Genomic DNA, 17584 nt, shown 5'->3' with positions numbered 1-17584 from the left:
TGCCAGTCTTACAGTATTGTAATTACTGTTGTCTTATGTAGTTTTATTCCAACAATATTCCCTTATTTCTCTCCTTGTGGTTTTCTTCAGGTAGGTTACCATCATTCTTCTTGTCCTTTAGTGTCTTAACTTTGTTGCTATGTCTCATCCTCCACTTCCTTTATGGCTCATTAAACTAGACAGCATGCAGGATGGGTGAAGCTGAAGCAGAAAGAAGTTCCAGAGTAAAGGAAGTGCCCAGTAATTCTTAAGTAAAAATGCAAAGAAGCCAAAGAAGAACAGTGTTATGGGACAAAAGACTAGAACATGGCAATTAAAGGAATTACCTTCTTAAAAGATGCACATCCAGAAGACAGGGAAGAAATTGCACCAAACATAAAAAACTATAAACCTTTTCAGAAATCCAAGATTTTGAAAGCGCTTTGGGTAAGGATAAAAAGGCAAAGAAAACAAAAATGATACTGTCAAGAAAGTATATTAGGATAAGTCAGTAGTCGGCAAACTGCGGCTCGCGAGCCACATGCAGCTCTTTGGCCCTTTGAGTGTGGCTCTTCCACAAAATACCACGTGCAGGCGCGCACGTACAGTGCGATTGAAACTTCGTGGCCCATGCGCAGAAGTCGGTATTTTGTGGAAGAGCCACACTCAAGGGGCCAAAGAGCCGCATGTGGCTCGCGAGCCGCCGTTTGCTGACCACTGGATAAGTGAATGAAAAATATTAGGACTATATCCTAATACAGGTGATACAGGTGATAGACAATACAGGTGATAAAACTGATCCAGGGAAAATTTAAATATCCAGATACCTATTAAAAGGCAACAGATAAATTCCTAAATTGGCATAAACCTATTTTATTTCTATAAAATTTGAGAAATTAAAGGGAAGTATTTATCTAGGTTTGAATATAAATAAAACAACTGGTTGATAACATGACAGAAAATATAAGAAAGTAATCGTGTAATATTAGAATTTGAAATAGTCCAGGAAGAGAGAACACTGGCTAAAGTCAGACATGTGCTTTTTGACCAGTACTGCCCAATAAAACTTTTCTGGGTTGGAAATATTCTATGTCTGTGCTGTCTGATAGACATGGGACTATTGAGCACTTTAAAAGTGAATAGTGTAACTGAAGAACTGAATTTTAATTTTATTTAATTAAAAAATTAATTTTGAAATTATTTTAGAATCAGAAAAAAGTTGCAAAAATAGTATAGAAAGAGTTCTGGTGTACCCTTGCCCCAGTTTCCCCTACATTACCATAATACAATGATCAAAATCAGGATATTGACGTTGGTAATATAATCTGAGCACCAGCTTTACATGCACTCACTCTTTCCTTTTTCATCCTTCGTCCCTTCCTCTTATAGTAACTGCTAACACAAACAGGATATAAACTGTCCTACTGCCTCTGAAAAACCCCTCATGCTACCCTTTTATAGTCACACGGTTATCACAATCCTAATTCTTGGTGACTGCTGATCTGTTCTCCACCATTATAATCTTGACATTTCAAGAATGTTTTATGTATGGAATTACACAGATGTAAGCTTCTAAGATTGGCTTCTCTCACTTAACACAATGATTTTGACAGTCATTCACTTTACTGTATGTATCAATACTTCATTCCTTTTAATTGCTGAGTATTCTATTGTGTGGATATATCTCAGTTTGTTTAGTCATTCATCCATTAAAGGATATTTATGTTGTTTCCAGTTTTTGAATATTAGTGCACAGCTTTTTGTGTGTACATAATTTTCATTTCTCGAGGTAAATACACAGGATTGTGACTGCTGGATTGTAGGGTAAACATATCTTTTAAGAAACTGCCAAACTTTACCAGATTGGCTATACCATTTCACATTCCCACTAGCAACTGTATGAGAGAGACAGTTGATTCCACATCCTCTTCAGCATTTGGAGCTGTCAGTATTTTCTATTTTAGCCATTCTAATCGTGTGTAGTGTTAGTGCATTGTGACTTTAATGTACATTTCCTCAATGGCTAATGATGTTGAACATCTTTTTCTGTGCTTATCAACCAGCCCCATACCTTCTTTGGAGAAGCATTGTTTAAGTCTTTTGCCCATTCTAGTTAATTTTAACTTAAAAAGCCACATGTGGCTAGTGGCTACCATACTAAATAGTGTAGTTGCAGATAACAGAAATGTAGCTTTCAGAAACTCTGACTTAAAAAACAACAACATAGGAAGGAAAAAGAAGATAAGGCAAAAATTAAGACTGATAAGTTTTAAAAATGAAATCTGATGAACTTGTCCTAAGATATCTTACCAAGAAAGAAAAGTACTGGGAAGAAGAGTTAAAGAACTTATTACAAACTTTAGTCTTTGAGTTTAAGTTTTGAAGGGATAGGAATAGCAGAGTGAGGGAGCACTAACAAAGCCAAACCCCAAGGGGTGGCACCAATTTCAATGAGAAGTTTACAGTGGAAAATGATTTAAGATGTGTGTGTGTGTGTGTGTGTGTGTGTGTGTGTGTGTGTGTGTGTTTTAATGGCAGAGAAACAAAGATTACTTGCCTGGCATTTGGTTCAGATGACTAATGACGTTGAGCACTTATTCATAGGCTTATTAGCAATTCATCTGTATCTTTTGTGAAGTATCTTCAAATCTTCTGAATTGTCTTTGATTACCCAGTTCTAAGAATTCATTTATATATTTTAGATACAGATATTTTCTCTGGTCTGTGGCTTCACTTTCCATTTCCTTAGCAGTAGAGGTTTTAATTTTACTAATTTTTATTAATCCAAATAATCAATTTTTCTTTTATAGTTAATACATTTGTATCCTGTCTTAAAAATCTTTGCTTATGCCAAGGTTATGAAGTTTTTCTCTTAAAGTTTTTTTTTGTAGTTCTATATTTCCAACTCTTATGTTTAGCTCTATGATCTACTTTAAATTAATTTTTATGAATGGTATAAGGCTGAGTTTGAAGATCACCCAGCACTATTTATTTATTCAAAAGACTGCTCACTGAATTACATTGGAATCTTTGTTGAAAAAACAAATGGCCACATATATAAGTTTATTTCTAGATTCTCTACGATCCTGGGATTTTTTATTGGAATTTCAATGAAGTTACATCTCCATTTGGTGATAATGGAGATCTTAATAATATTAAGTCTCTAATCCATGCAGTCTCCATTTATTCAGATGCTCTTTAATTTTTCTCAGCAATGTTTTTGTAGGCCTTTCATTAAATTTATTCCCAAGTATTTCATGTTTTCTGATGCTAATGCAAACGGCATTGCTATTTTATTTGCATTTTCCCTCATGTTTATTGCTGGTGTAAAGAAACACAGTTAATTTATATACACTGTTCTTGTTATTTGGCATTTTGCTAGATTCACTTATTAAGAGTAGTATTTTTTCTTCTTTTGGTAAATACCTTGGGATTTTTTTTTTAAAAGACAATCATGTTGTCTGAGAAGAGATAGTTTTACTTTTTTCCTTTCTAATATTTACTGCCTTACTTCTTATTAATTTTTATTAACACACTGGCTAGAATCTCCATAACAATAGTGACTAGAAGAGGTGAGCCATAAAGTATAATGACAGTTGTAGGTTTTGATATCCTTTATAAAGTTAAGAAAGCTCTCTTCTAGTTCTTGTTTGTTGAGAGTTTTTAAAAAATCTCATACTGTTGTTTAATTTTGTCAAATACCTATTCTGCACCGGTTGAGATGATCACATATTTTTTACCCTTTACTCTGTTAATGTGGTAGAACAGGGGTGAGAGAACTGAAATTCATATCAGGAAGGCAAGACTTAGTGTTTAAAATTTACGAATGAAAAAAATAAAATTTATGAATAAATTTACAATATGTATGCATTTATAAATATGGAGGTAAAAATGGAAAAGATAGCTAAAAAAATGGACAGTGGTTGTCTCTGAGGAGCAGCCTACTTGGAAACTGATATATTTTAAAAGCCTTTTAAGCCTTGACACTTTAAATATGAGAATTAATATATAATATTAATAACAAATTTAAAAAATTAAAAATGGTTTCTGTGAAGGTGTAAAGATAAGACTGGGGGCAAAGGTGTAGGGGAGATGAATTCAGCGTTAGGAATGGGTTATTTTGGTGGGACATCCAGGAGAAGGTATTCCTCATGCAGATGGATATATGTGGCAGGGAAGCAATAGCAGTTGAAAATAAAGGTTTGGAATAAGCATCAGATAAAAGTTTTAAAGCCACAAGAGTAGACAACACAGAACATATATAGCATGAGAAAAGGATCAAGGACAGAATTCTGAGAAAGGCTGGCATATACGAGGTGAGAAGGATTCCAGGAAAGACACAGAGAATTAATTTTCAAGTGGCAGGAAGAGATCCAGCAAAATATTACACAGAAGTCAAGGGATGAAAGTGTTTCATTCCTCCAACATGCTGAATTCCAAAGATTTTGTTTGCCAATTAACATTAGAGCTATAGTTTTCTTTTACAAGTATTTCTCCCTAATTTCACGGAAAATTTTGTTAAGTTAATAAAACCTTAAACAACATAAGTATAATGATGGAAAATAGAGAATGGTGTTACACGTATTTTTTATGTTGCTATTGTGTTCTATTTCAGGAAACATCTGGAACAGAAAGTATGAGGTAAAGAACTTCCATCGCTTATTTCAACTGATGAAAGGGTTCAAGAAGAAAATGATCAACATAAATCTTGTAGACACAAGAGAAAAGTGGTTAAATATCCATGTCACTTAGATGGGACATTTGAAGACAAGAGAGAGGAGAAACTGTAGAAAAATTACTAAAAGCTTTTATTTAACAGAGTACACAAGGTGTGATGATTCAGAAGTAATGAGTCATTTAGAAATAATAAAACTATTAGTTTGCCTGGAAAACACAGGCACTCTCTGGTGGATGACTCAGTATGAAAACTGGTCCCAAGAGAAAAATTTAGAGGATCCATAAAACTACTTGTAGGGAAAAAAGGAGACCTGGAATATTTTATTTGTTGCGTTCACTACAAAAATAGTTGAGAAAATAAATTAAGAAATTTCTTAGGCCCTAGCTGGTTTGGCTTAGTGGATAGAGCGTCAGCCTGCGAACCAAAGGGTCCTGGGTTTGATTCCAGTCAAGGGCATGTACCTTGGTTGCAGGCTCCTCCCTGGCCTGGGCCTTGGTCAGGGCTCATGCAGGCGGCAACCAATCAATGTTTCTCTCACATCGATGTTTCTCTGTCTTTCCCTCTCTCTTCCACTCTCCCTAAAAATCAATGGAAAAATATCCTCGGGTGAGGAGAAGGAGGAGGAGGAGGAGAGAGAGAGAAAGAGAGAGAGAGAGAAGAAATTTCTTAGAAGGGAAGATTTTTCTAATCCTCAAAGAAATTATATACATGAATATTGAAAGAATGATTAATGTTTTAGGTTTAGGGCTGTCTTAATGAGACTAAATGTAAAATAAGGACATTTCAGTAGCAGGCTTGATTTGAGCTTATGGAAATTAGAAAGTACTTAAAACTTACTTTTATTTTTACTCCAGTGGAGAAACAGAAAATGTGCCTGAGGGGTAAAGCACCAGGTGGCAGTCGGGAGCTCCTGTCCCAGCTTCAGCTTCTACACTGACCAACTGAGTAAGTTGGTCAGGTCACTTCCCTCACTGGGATTTCACCTTCTCTTCTGGAAAAACAGAATGAAAGATGGTTCTGGGATCTAGGGAACATGAGAAAAGCAAAAATTTTTTTCTTGGTTAGAATTTTTTTAAAAAGCTATATTTTACCAGAGAACTATTTTGTATTACTTGATGTGGGAAGCACAATGAACTGGCTATTAATTTTCAATGCATGTAATTTGCAAAGCTACTGGTTGCTCGGAGTATTGGCCCTGAAAGGAACCTTTGGGGGTTAAAATTTTACTATTTTAAACAATTATTAGATACCAAAACATCAACACTAGTTGTCTGTCTGCTGGTAGTATTTTAAGTTAATTTAATTCACATATTTTCCTTTTCTAAATCTTTTTCTTATTTTGGAGATACATAAAAATCAAAATACATTCTATATTTAAAAATCATTTGGACAAATCCTGTCCAAATGATTTTTAAATATAGAATGTATTTTGATTTTTATGTATCTCCAAAATAAGAATATATATATATATATATATATATATATATATATATATATATATATATAATGCAGCTTAATAAACTTTTGAGTGCCACTATAAGCCAGGCACTCTTCAAGATGAGCAAACTATAATCAATGACTTTGCCTTAAAGCAGCTGACAACATGAGTGGGCAGAGAAAAAGAATACCTAACTTCTACATCAAAGAAAACATTCCAGAGAAGAAGACTGCTGAGCCCAGTTCTGGAGTAGAGCAGAAGTAGCTGGCCACAAGAAGAAAGGGAAAATGGTTTGTGGACAAAGGGAGCAAAGCAGGAGGTGGCTGGGATGTTCGAGGAGCTGCCAGGAGTTTGGTATTATTCCAGTGTCAAGTGTGAAGAGAGGCTTCTAGGAGCTACAGTTGAAGGAATAGGACAGAGGCAACTTAGCATCAGAGCCCTGAGAAGTTTCAGTGGAGGAAGGAGGGGACAAGGTCAGAATTACTCTGTAGGTGGAGGACAGACATAGACTTGAGGAAGCAAGATCAAAACGAGGTAGGTCAGATAGAAGGCCTCTGTAGAATCCAGAAAAGAATCAATGAGGCTACAGATGAAGGCAGCTCAGGGACTTAAGTGACTAATCCGTGATCACAAATCTATGAGCAAGATCTGAATGTTTTCTATCTTTAAATCCTGTGCTTTTCTACATCCCTGTAAGAACAAATTCTGACTGAAGCTAAAAGATCTTAAATTTATTTTTATTAAGTTATGCATTTAAAAAATAGACTTTATTTGCCTGGCCAGTGTGGCTCAGAGGTTGAGCATCAACCTATGAACCAGGAGGTCATGGTTAGATTCCAGGTCAGGCACATGCCCAGGTTGTCAGCTCATGCCCAGTAGAGGGCGTGCAGGAGGCAGCCGACAGATGATTCTCATCACTGATGTTTCTCTCTCCCTCTCCCTCTCACTTCCTCTCTCTGAAATCAATAACATTAAAAAAATACTTTATCCATTTATTTATATTAATTACCTATGTTAAGGGCATTACAAAAAACAAGCAAAGCTTGTCTTGTAAGGAACTTATGGATAAAAGAAATGAGACAAAAAAGAATAGATCAATTAATTCAAGAGATATTTATCCTCCTCCTGGGCCAGTGGAGATTACATTTTAGTGACAGTTACTTTTAGAACATAATTTTTACATCTTTTCAGGGAATGAGGCTCTTCAGAGCCAACTGGACAATTCTAGAAAATGACCAGGAACCTGGTATAAAATCAATAGAGCACGGTCAAGGGAAAACTTGCTTGAATGGGATGATAAGAGAACAGGAAAAAAAATCCCAAAGGATGGTATGAATGCCAGAAAGCTGCGGAGGGACCTGGAATTGCCTTCAATGCAGCTTAGATTTGACAGCTCAAAGTTGTTTATTTTTTAATCTTAATATAAAAGTAATGATTGCATAAATAAGACATGCCTGGAGAGAGAGAGAGAGAGAGAGAGAGATGCAAAGATCACACCTAGAGATAGTATCAATGTGAACATTTTTGTAAATGTCCTTTCTGGCTTTAAAAACACATAACACAGAGCTGGGGATTTTTGTGAATATCATATGTATATGTGTGTGTGTGTGTGTGTGTGTGTGTATTAACAAAGTGAGATTTAATTATAACTTATTACTTTCTTTTTCTACTTTCCATGAAAATAAAAATCTACATATCTTGTATACATTGTGTGGATATACAAATTTACTTATTAAAAAAATTTACTTATTCAGTCCTCTACAAAGGCACATTAGAGTGTGTAAGTAAGGTGCAGAAAGGAAGCAAGCAGCAAGCAAATGATAAAACTGACTTTAGCTGTGGCAGCATTTTCAATATTCTAAAGGTGGAAAGAGGTAAGACATGTGGAAGCTCTTGAGATTTTAGTGTTCCAGACATAAGATGAATAATGTCTGAATCTGGAATTCTTTGTGGATGAAGAGGAATTTCCAAAAGGGAAACAAAAAAGCTTGCAACCCAACACACACTAAAAATGAAGTAATTTCAAATCTTCACATCTGCAGAACAGATAGAATGTCAAAGAAAGCACTCAGACAACTAAAAACAGTGAGTGGACTGCCAGGGAAAAACCAAGTGTCATTCTAGTGATAATCCACAACCACAGCTTTCCAAGGAAGTGACAGAGATCCCCAAACTGTGTTCTAACAGAAAGTGCACTGAGCCTTTCTTGTGAGATGCTAGGTGGCCTTGAAGACTTCATGTGTCCTCTCTGGGCCTCTGTCCTTTGGCCTGGCTCTGTGAGTTACAAACTGTGCTTGTCAGAGTTCTCTTGGAAGCTGCCAATACTAGGCATTTCCCACTGCACCCAAAATAGCTCTGCTTTTATCTGTTTTATATATTAGATCTCCAAAACATCTTTTATTTGAAAAAAAAAAAAAAAGACAGAGTTTAACAGCTAAAAATATCCTTAAAATCACAGGATTTAAAAAATTATCATTCACCCTTTGGATTATTTGATAACTACAAAGGTAAAAATGTAAATTTATAATGGAGGAATCTGAAAGTCACCACCTTAACACCTTAACAATCAGATTATATGTACCTCTTGATATGATGCAATGTATAGAAGTATCATTTATGGAGTGTTCTTGCCAAAAATATTTAGCTTTAATCAATCTTTTAGTGCTGATGTCCAATTACAGGAAAAACAGGCAGTAGAGAAATAAGTTAATCAATACCATGAGGAAACAGAAATTCATGGTATGGGTCGTTCTATACGACAATTAGCCTGGTCTCTTCAATAAGACAGTATCATCAGGGAAAATGTGTGTGGCTACACTGGGAGGAAGAGATGGGAGGAACACCAACTACAAAGGCTCTGAGGTGGAAGCATCTTGAATGTTTTAGCAAGAGTGAGACTAGATTTTGACTTTGAGATGGGAAGCTACTGAAGAATTGTGAACAGAGAAATGTAATGATCTGAATTAATTTTTAATAAGATAATTCTGATTACTGTGATGAGAATAGACTACAGGGAACAAAAGTAGAGAGACCAAATTTACCTGAAATAATCCAGGCAAAAAATGATGCTGGTTTGGAATAAGTGGTAGCAGGGGAAGGATGAGAAGTAGTTAGATACTGGATATGTTTTGAAACAAGAGCCAATGGGACAAACGAGCAGGTTTTGTGGAAAAGAGGGAGGTCAAGGATGAATCTAAGGGTTAGTTTTTAAAAAAATTATTGTTCTGTTTGGGTTTTTGCTTAAACAACTGACTGGAAGAAGAGAATTGATATGAATTGAGACTGGGAAGACAAAAGGAAGAACAGATTTGTTGGTGGCTGAGTAAGTAGTGACAGCAAGAAAGGTCAGTAGTTGTTTTGAATGTTACTTGTGACATGCGTATTAGACATTCAGGTAAAGATGTACAGAAGGATGTTGGAGAATTGAATATTGACTTTAGGGGAGATAATTGGGCTGACACAATTTTGAGTTATTTTTATAGTCTTGATAGTAGCTGAGATCACCAAGGGAGGGAAAACAGAAAGAAATATTTATTTTATAATAAATCTTGTTCTATAAGATTCCATATTTCTATAAAGGAATACAAAAAGAAACATGCAAAGGCTGAGCGGGGTTATGTACACATGCAGAGTAGCCCTAATGGAAATTCCTGTGATGATGAAATATTTATGTATCTGTGACATTCAATAGGTAGCCTCTACCCACATATGGCTATTGAGTACTTGAAATATGGCAGTTGCAACTGAATACTGAAAATTTAATCAAATAGCTACATGTTGCTAGTGACTACAGTACTGCCCAGTACAGATTTAGAGTTTGGGGAAGAATCGGCAGAGATAGAAAAGAAGTGGCCAGAGAGGGAGGAACTGTGAGACAATTCTCCATGGGTCTCTCATGTTTCTGCACACATTGCAAGTGAGGCACTGACTCACTTGATAGTCATGATATATGATATAATAGTTTTACACTATCTTTTCAAGAAAGTTTGTAAAGCGTCTGGCCTGAGTGGCTCAGTTGGTTCAATGTACCGTGTACCAAAAGGTTGCTGGTTCAATTCCCAGTCAGGGCAGACACCTAAGTTGCAAGTTTGATCCCCTGTAAGGGAGTGTACGAAAGGCAACAGATCGATGTTTCTCTCTTTCTCTCTCTCTCCTCCCTTCCTCTCTCTAAATATGTCTTTGGGTGAAGATTAAAAAAAGAAGAATGTTGTATAGCAACAACCTTGAAAGACTTGGTAGTATCTCCCTCTGGAGCACAAGATCACTGTCTAGTATGATAATGTTCCCCTCTGGAACAAAGAGAAGGCATGCCCATTGTAAAAGGTTTTGGTTCTCTCAGACAGGCTTCCTTTCTAATAATATAACCCATCATGTGTGCAAGTGCAAACTGGCTCCCTTCACATTGCCTTGAAGGTAACTGGACTCAGAGAACCAGTACAAAACACTGTTGCTATGGCTACTGCTACTGCTGTTAAGTAATAAACTATCTTTTGTCCCTGATCCAGAAGTCTTGTGTCTTCCACCAACATACATGAACTGTGGCAGGCTAACTTGTTAGCTTACAAAAGCAACATTACGAGTCTGCTTGAGGTTACATCATTAAATTAAGGCAAGCTCAGCAGCATGATTTTACAGGCATGGAACAGGCAAAGAGTTGGATTTAATCAGTACTGTGGTTTAGCCAGGCATGGATGCTGAAGTGAGAGAGGGGAAAAGGAATTAATGATGTATGCATGGGAGAGATGATAATGACTGCTGACGGTATGTATCTAAGCCTCTATCCCATCTCTTGAAATCCAAACCCTTCCACTGAGCTCTGTGGGACTCATGGGTAGATATCAGCAAAATCCACATATCCTGGACCTCATTTCTGAAGCTTTCTTCAACTTCCTTTAAGCTTAAATGGAAACTGGGCTCTCCCCTGAGGATGATGCTTTCTCTGTAGCCCTCTTAGATGATGACTCTCTTCCATACCCTTCAACATGAGACCTGGTAGGTGCCTTCTTGTTCCTCATTGCTACTTCCAGTCCATTCTCCCTCTGCCCTCTCCAAAAATTCCCTGCTTTGAGTCACACATCATTAGACTCTATCACCCACAACCCTTCCTTAGTGCAGTATTTAAGTCTCCCCAAGGTCAGTCTCTTTCATTCCTTGATTATTGTAGGTTTTGGCTCACTGTCACTTCAACACTATTTCTGTTACAATTGTTATTCATTTCAACATCCAAATAGATAACCCATCTGATATCCTGGCCTCTTAGTTTCTTGACTTTTTCTCCACAATGATAATTATGTTGATCTTGTTTTCTACCCCATCTTAGCCACTTTCTCCCATGACATACCCTAACCCTTTAGAACATCTAAAAGTATATTTTAATAACCATACATCTGAAGGAGTATTATTTACCAAAAATGTACTGGTAAGTTCAATGTAAGACCACCCCTCTGTAGGCCTCTACTGGCAGTTAAGGAAATGGTCATACATCAGGCATGAGACCACCTGCTACAGAAATTCATGCTACCTACCATCATCAACAGATAACGAAAGAGAACAAGAAGGGGAGAACTAAGCATGTTTTCTCTTTGAGGCCTCTTAGCTTGGGCTTACATTCTTTATATGGGGAGGTGTATGGGTGAAGGACTGGGATCCCTCTTGGGCTCTCAAAAGGAAAATTAATATTATTACATTAACATTTTAAAAATGCTTTGATGCTGGTTATTGTGCTGACCACTTAAATTTATTATTTAATTTAATTCTTATGCAACACTGAGATTAGCATCTCCATTTCACAGATGAAGAAACTGGGGTTAAGTAAAAAACAAAACAAAAAACTTGATCTTATTACACACATAGAAAGTGGAATAACTGATTTGAGCCCAGGTACCATCAAAGCCCCACTGTCCTATACCATGTCTGTATTAAGGCTAAAGGAGATGGGCTAAGTCAGTACCTGAGTCCCTGCCATAATCTCAGAAGTCTCAACTTCTAGGGAAGGAACTGTCTCAAAGTATTGGTAGGCTCTTGTAAGAAAAAGGAAGGAAGGACAGAAGGAAGAATGGAAGGAAGGAAGGAAGGAAGGAAGGAAAGAAGGAAGGGAGGGAGGGACGGAGGGAGGGAAGGAGGAAAAAAGGAGGTAAGAAATCTATAGAACACTGAAGTCATTGTAGTGACCTGGGTAGAAAGAGTTTTTTAACCTCAATTTTGTTTTTCAGAAAGCTTATAAATCTAACACATTTATTAGTGAATAATGAAATATGACACAAAAATAGCCATGTAAAAGAAAGTCATAACTGATAAAAGTTAAAGTAACTTAAAGGTATACTCTTAAAAACCAATAAGTAATGTTAATGCTACCTCTGAACTTCAGACTATAAGAATATTATCAAACTTTATAAGCATAATTAAGACAATGAGCTTGTCAACAATAAAAATGACTAGGACACAATTAAAAGCATATTCATAAATGGCACCATATCTAGTAATAGGATTTTATACAAGATATGACAAAAGACCAAGCATAAAGCTTAATTATTTTTAGAACAAGTGACCTATGAGATTAAATCAACAAGAGGAAAATGAAAAATGTATAGGATTCTTAATGTGGAAGAACTGCAAATATTAGGGCAAGAAAAAAAATTAACAGAAGAGTGAACATGAGATTTGATTTGGAGAAAACATCAATACCAAGATTATGTGCAAAGATTCTCTGAACAGAAGAAAGAAATAATTTCCATTTATTCACAAAGTATTTATGAAGCATTTACAGCACTGCTATCGTTTCTCAGGAAGAGGGGTGGTGGGATTCGGGTGACAGTGTGATGGATCGGGGATGCAGAAGCAGAGATGAATCAGAAAGCCACTGTTACTCATCCTCATATACACATGTAGCCAGTGCACAGCATAAAATATGAATTAAACAGTATTTTCTAAATGTGGGAACTCAGATGCTGGGGTAGGGGACCAGGGCAAGAGCCCAATGGAAATATCTCCAGGAAAGGAAACAAATTATTTTGAGCTGACAACCTTCAGTTTTCATGTGTTCCTCTAGGTATCATATGTGTCCCTCAACAGAATCCACTGCTACCCCATTTCTTAGTTTCCATCCTGGGTGCAGTTTTGGTATCTTATTTCTTGACCCCACTGATCCCCTCTATTTAATCAACCTTGACATATCTTAGGTGAGGTCTTATCACAATTAAGGTTATTAGTTCATTTTTGCACTGACCCAGAGAATCTCTGAGCTTGCCCACTGGAAGAGCATATGAAGCATTTGTCTGTCTAAAAAACAATTGTAGGCAAAAGGTTCTGATGCTTCTGGTTCAAGAGCAGAACCTAACTAAATAAACAACCCTTGGGGCACAAGTCTGAATTACCACCTCTAGTGGGGCTTTGTTGCCACAATTTTGATGAAAATTTTTTATTCATTACTAAGACAGAAGTGTTGGGGAGGAAGAGGAAGCTGGAGAAGAAAAGGGTGTTGGGAAAAAGAATTCTGACATCAGACATGAAAGCAGAGTTGAGAGCAAGGTTCAACTGCAAGAAGCTAAACAGGGAGACATGATGAAGGTCCAAACCAAAAAGCCAGAAGCTGGTATGGAGATTGAGCACAGTAAGCCTACCTCACCAACCTACGACTGTCATTCAGCCTCAAGGATCCTGAGGGGTAAGAGGAAAACCCTGGGACACTGTTTCCTGAGGGGTATGAGGAGAATCCTGAGAACCCTGAAGACCTGAGACAAAGTTCTTCATTCAGCTGACATGTACACGTGTGACTGAAGAGTCCCTATAATCTGCAGGTGATGCCTAGCAAGGGTTTATTTGTAATTTATTTGTTAATACTTACTGTATAGACCAGTGATGGCGAACCTATGACACGCATGTCAGAGGTGACACGCGAACTCATTTTTTTGGTTGATTTTTCTTTGGCATTTAAATATCCTATATAATAAAAGGGTAATATGCAAATTGACCCTAACAGCAAAACGACTGGGAATGACTGGTCACTATGACAGACACTGACCACCAGGGGGCAGATGCTCAATGCAGGAGCTGCCCCCTGGTGGTCAGTGCGCTCCCAGGGGGAGCTCTGCTCAGCCACAAGCCAGGCTGATGGCTGCCAGCACAGCAGTGGTGGCGGGAGCCTCTCCCACCTCCTCCAGCACTAAGGATGTCGGACTGTAGCTTAGGCCTGCTCCCTGCTGGCAAGTGGACATCCCCCGAGGGCTCCCAGGCTGCCAGAGGGATGTCTGACTGCCAGCTTAGGCCCGATACCCCGGGGAGCGGGCCTAAGCCAGCAGGTGGACACCCTCTGAGGGGTCCCAGACTGTGAGAGGGCACAGGCCAGGCTGAGGGACCACCCCGAGTGCACAAATTTTTGTGCACCGGGCCTCTAGTATAAAATAAGTATCAAAAATGTAAGTCTTTGTTTTACTATGGTTGCAAATATCAAAAAATTTCTATATGTGACACGGCACCAGAGTTAAGTTAGGGTTTTTCAAAATGCTGACACGCCGAGCTCGAAAGGTTCGCCATCACTGGTATAGACAGACAACCAGATAGCTTGGTTATATACAACCAGAGTACCTTATTGAGGCAAAAAGACTTTTTACAAGGTAATTGTTAGGTGTTTGGAAGTACATAAAAATGAAATGACCATCGGCCATATTTGTAGGCCACACCCAGAATAAACTCAGAAGACCTGCAATCCTATCTCTGAAATCTTTCTCAATTTTCACCACTTCTCATTATCTCCACTGCTAATATCCTGGCCCAAATTATCATCCACTACCACCTGCACTACTGTCACAGCCTTCTAAACTGGTTTCTCTGCTTCTACTCTTGCCTCTACATATTCCAGTCATTCTCTAAACAGCATAACCAGAGTAATACATAAATTGGGGCAAAATAGGTTTATAATTGTTTGTACAGAAAATAACACAATAATGAATAAATAATATAAGAATAAACTCCGTGTTTTGTGTATTCACAACTGTAAACCTACTTTTTATCCCACCCTGTACATTATAGCAAATTGCTCTCCTGTTTCAGATCTTCTAATAATTACCCACCCCATTTGGACAAAATCTAAACTCCTTACTTAATATAGCTCCAGAAATTTGCCTACACATCCCTTACTTCATCTTGCACTGCTCTCCCGCTAGCCTTTTTTTATTTCCTACAACAGCCTCTTCTTCTCCCTTGACCAAGGTACCAGCTCATTGTTCTCTAACCCATTATTCAGTTTAATGTCAGTATAGCACTTATCCGTACCTGAAATTATTTTGATAGTTTACACAGTTACTGTATTTATCCCTACAATGTACACTCCTTGAAGGCTATTAACCATTTGTATGCCATAAGCGTCTATAGATGCAAGCGGTGGATCTTTTTTAATTACATTCAAAATATCATGGCAGTTAACTGGTTAAAGTAGTGGTTCCCAAACTTATTTGGCCTACCGCCCCCTTTCCAGAAAAAATATTACTCAGCCCCTGGAAATTAATTTTTTTAAAACTTTAATAGCAGTTACTCATCGTCCCCAAATGCACCTGTGGCCATCACCGCCCCCTGGATCGCTGCAGCGCCCACCGGGGGCAGTAGCGCCCACTTTGGGAATCACTGGGTTAAAGGGAAACGGACTTTGGCCCAAGGTATCTATCTATACCAGACAGATATTATAGTAGAGATCTTATGAAAATTTTTGGTTATATTCCTAAAGTTAGTATTTTCTTCATTTCACCTCCTAAGACCTGCAACTTCTGTTGGGTGGGAATCATCTGTAAAGATTACTAGGGCAACAAAGCTGCCTAGAGCTACAGAATGGACAGTGGTTCATGTAAACTAACCCAATCTTCCTTTCCTACTATACTCTTAGCATCTTTATTTTTTGTGTATGTGTGTGTGTGTGTGTGTGTGTGTGTGTGGAAGGGCTGTACATATTTTATACTACCCTCCTCCCCCAGAGCTCAGGGCACCAATTATTTCCTTTTAAAACAAACCTTTCTAAACAAGTAATGCCACTACTTCTTACAGACCAGCTTTGTCCACAGGCTAGATGGGACAACTCCATGTGTCACATGCTTTCTAATCCCTCATCAAATTTGGTTGGGACAGTAACTTAAGCAGGATAGGCTAATCATATCTCTCCTGGAAATTTGCAATTGAAGTGCTAAGACACTGTCAATTAGCTGAAAACTCCGGGTTTTAAAGGTCCTACAGATTTGATGGCTGAAACCACTGTTTTGGGGTACCCATGCTAAGCAACATGACAGGAGAAAATGGGGTTAAGAAAACAGAGGAGGGAGGGAGGGAGGGACGGAGGGGGGGGGAGGGGGAGAAAGAGAGAGAGAGAGAGAGAGAGAGAGAGAGAGAATGTTTAGTTTCCATGATGGCTGACTGCACTAATAAAACTGGAGTGAACTGATGTGTTCTTTGTTTATTTTTACTATAAATAACCTTTTTACTTGTATACTTTAAGTGGATATTTATTCCTTAAAACCAATAAACTTCTATGACATGCAAAAATATACATCTTCAATGATAGTCTGTCTCCTTCCGTTTTTCTTTAAGCTCTTGCTTTCATAATACTATACCTCCTTCCATCTTTTGGTCTCTCCTTTCATTTCATCTATAGCCAAAACAACTTCATCATATGTAATGGATACTTAACATAATTTTTTTAGCTGTCCAGATCGTATAATAAAGAATGGGTATCTACAACATAAAAACTATAAATAAATGAGACAAGTATTTTTATGCTGCATATAACACAAAGCCAAAAACAAGAGTGCTCAAACAAGATAAAAGTTAAATTTCTCTCTTATGCAAAAGAAGTTGAGGGCTGGTGCTGGGGTTCCACAAAATGCTCAGACACCCAGGTGTTCTGGCTTACTGAACTACCCTGATGGTCCTCATAGCAGTTCAGTGAGCCAGATGGTCCAGGATGGTTCAGTCTGGGGAGTGGGGGAGGGAACACCCAGCGTCCTAAGAGGTCTTGGAAGCAGAATTTGAAACAGAAGGGGCACAGGGAGTGCTGAGAAAAGTGAACTTAGCAAAGATCTGAAGAAGGTAAGGAGGGTGCTTTGTAGATACTTTATTAGGGGAAAGCAAAGGTCCTGAAGCAGGAGCACAGCTGGTTTGTTGGAGGAAAAACAAGGATACCATTTGTGACTGAGACAAAGTAAGCACAGAGGAGAGTAGTAGTAGATGAGGTCAGACGGGTAAAGAGGGGGAGGTTTGATTATGGGGCACCTTGTAAGTAAGTATAAAGCCTCTGAGCTGAGAACTTAATTTAACAGGTCCCTCTAGGGCAGTGGTTCTCAATCTTCCTAATGCCGCGACCCTTTAATACAGTTCCTCATGTTGTGGTGACCCCCCAACCATAAAATTATTTTCGTTGCTACTTCATAACTGTAATTTTGCTAATGTTATGAATCGTAATGTAAATATCTGATATGCAGGATGTATTTTCATTGTTACAAATTGAACAT

General features: G+C 37.8%; 1 protein-coding gene across 2 annotated transcripts in view; it reads right to left on the bottom strand.

The window, feature by feature from the left end:
* Nucleotides 1-17584, bottom strand: part of PPP2R3A (protein phosphatase 2 regulatory subunit B''alpha) — a 127196-nt gene that overhangs the window by 96771 nt on the left and 12841 nt on the right. Inside the window, exon 2 of one of the 2 annotated variants that reach the window (XM_070433463.1) lies at nt 5495-5681. The exons of the other annotated variant lie outside the window; for it this stretch is intronic. The gene's annotated coding sequence lies outside the window, so the exon portion shown is untranslated. The remainder of the gene's footprint in view (nt 1-5494; nt 5682-17584) is intronic. 2 annotated transcript variants of the gene reach the window in all.

Source organism: Myotis yumanensis, unplaced genomic scaffold (genome assembly GCF_028538775.1).
Source record: "Myotis yumanensis isolate MYYU_CA2020_CCGP unplaced genomic scaffold, mMyoYum1.0.hap1 SCAF_14, whole genome shotgun sequence".
In the NCBI taxonomy this organism is placed as follows: domain Eukaryota; kingdom Metazoa; phylum Chordata; class Mammalia; order Chiroptera; family Vespertilionidae; genus Myotis; species Myotis yumanensis.
This window is presented reverse-complemented; position numbering and strand designations above follow the sequence as displayed.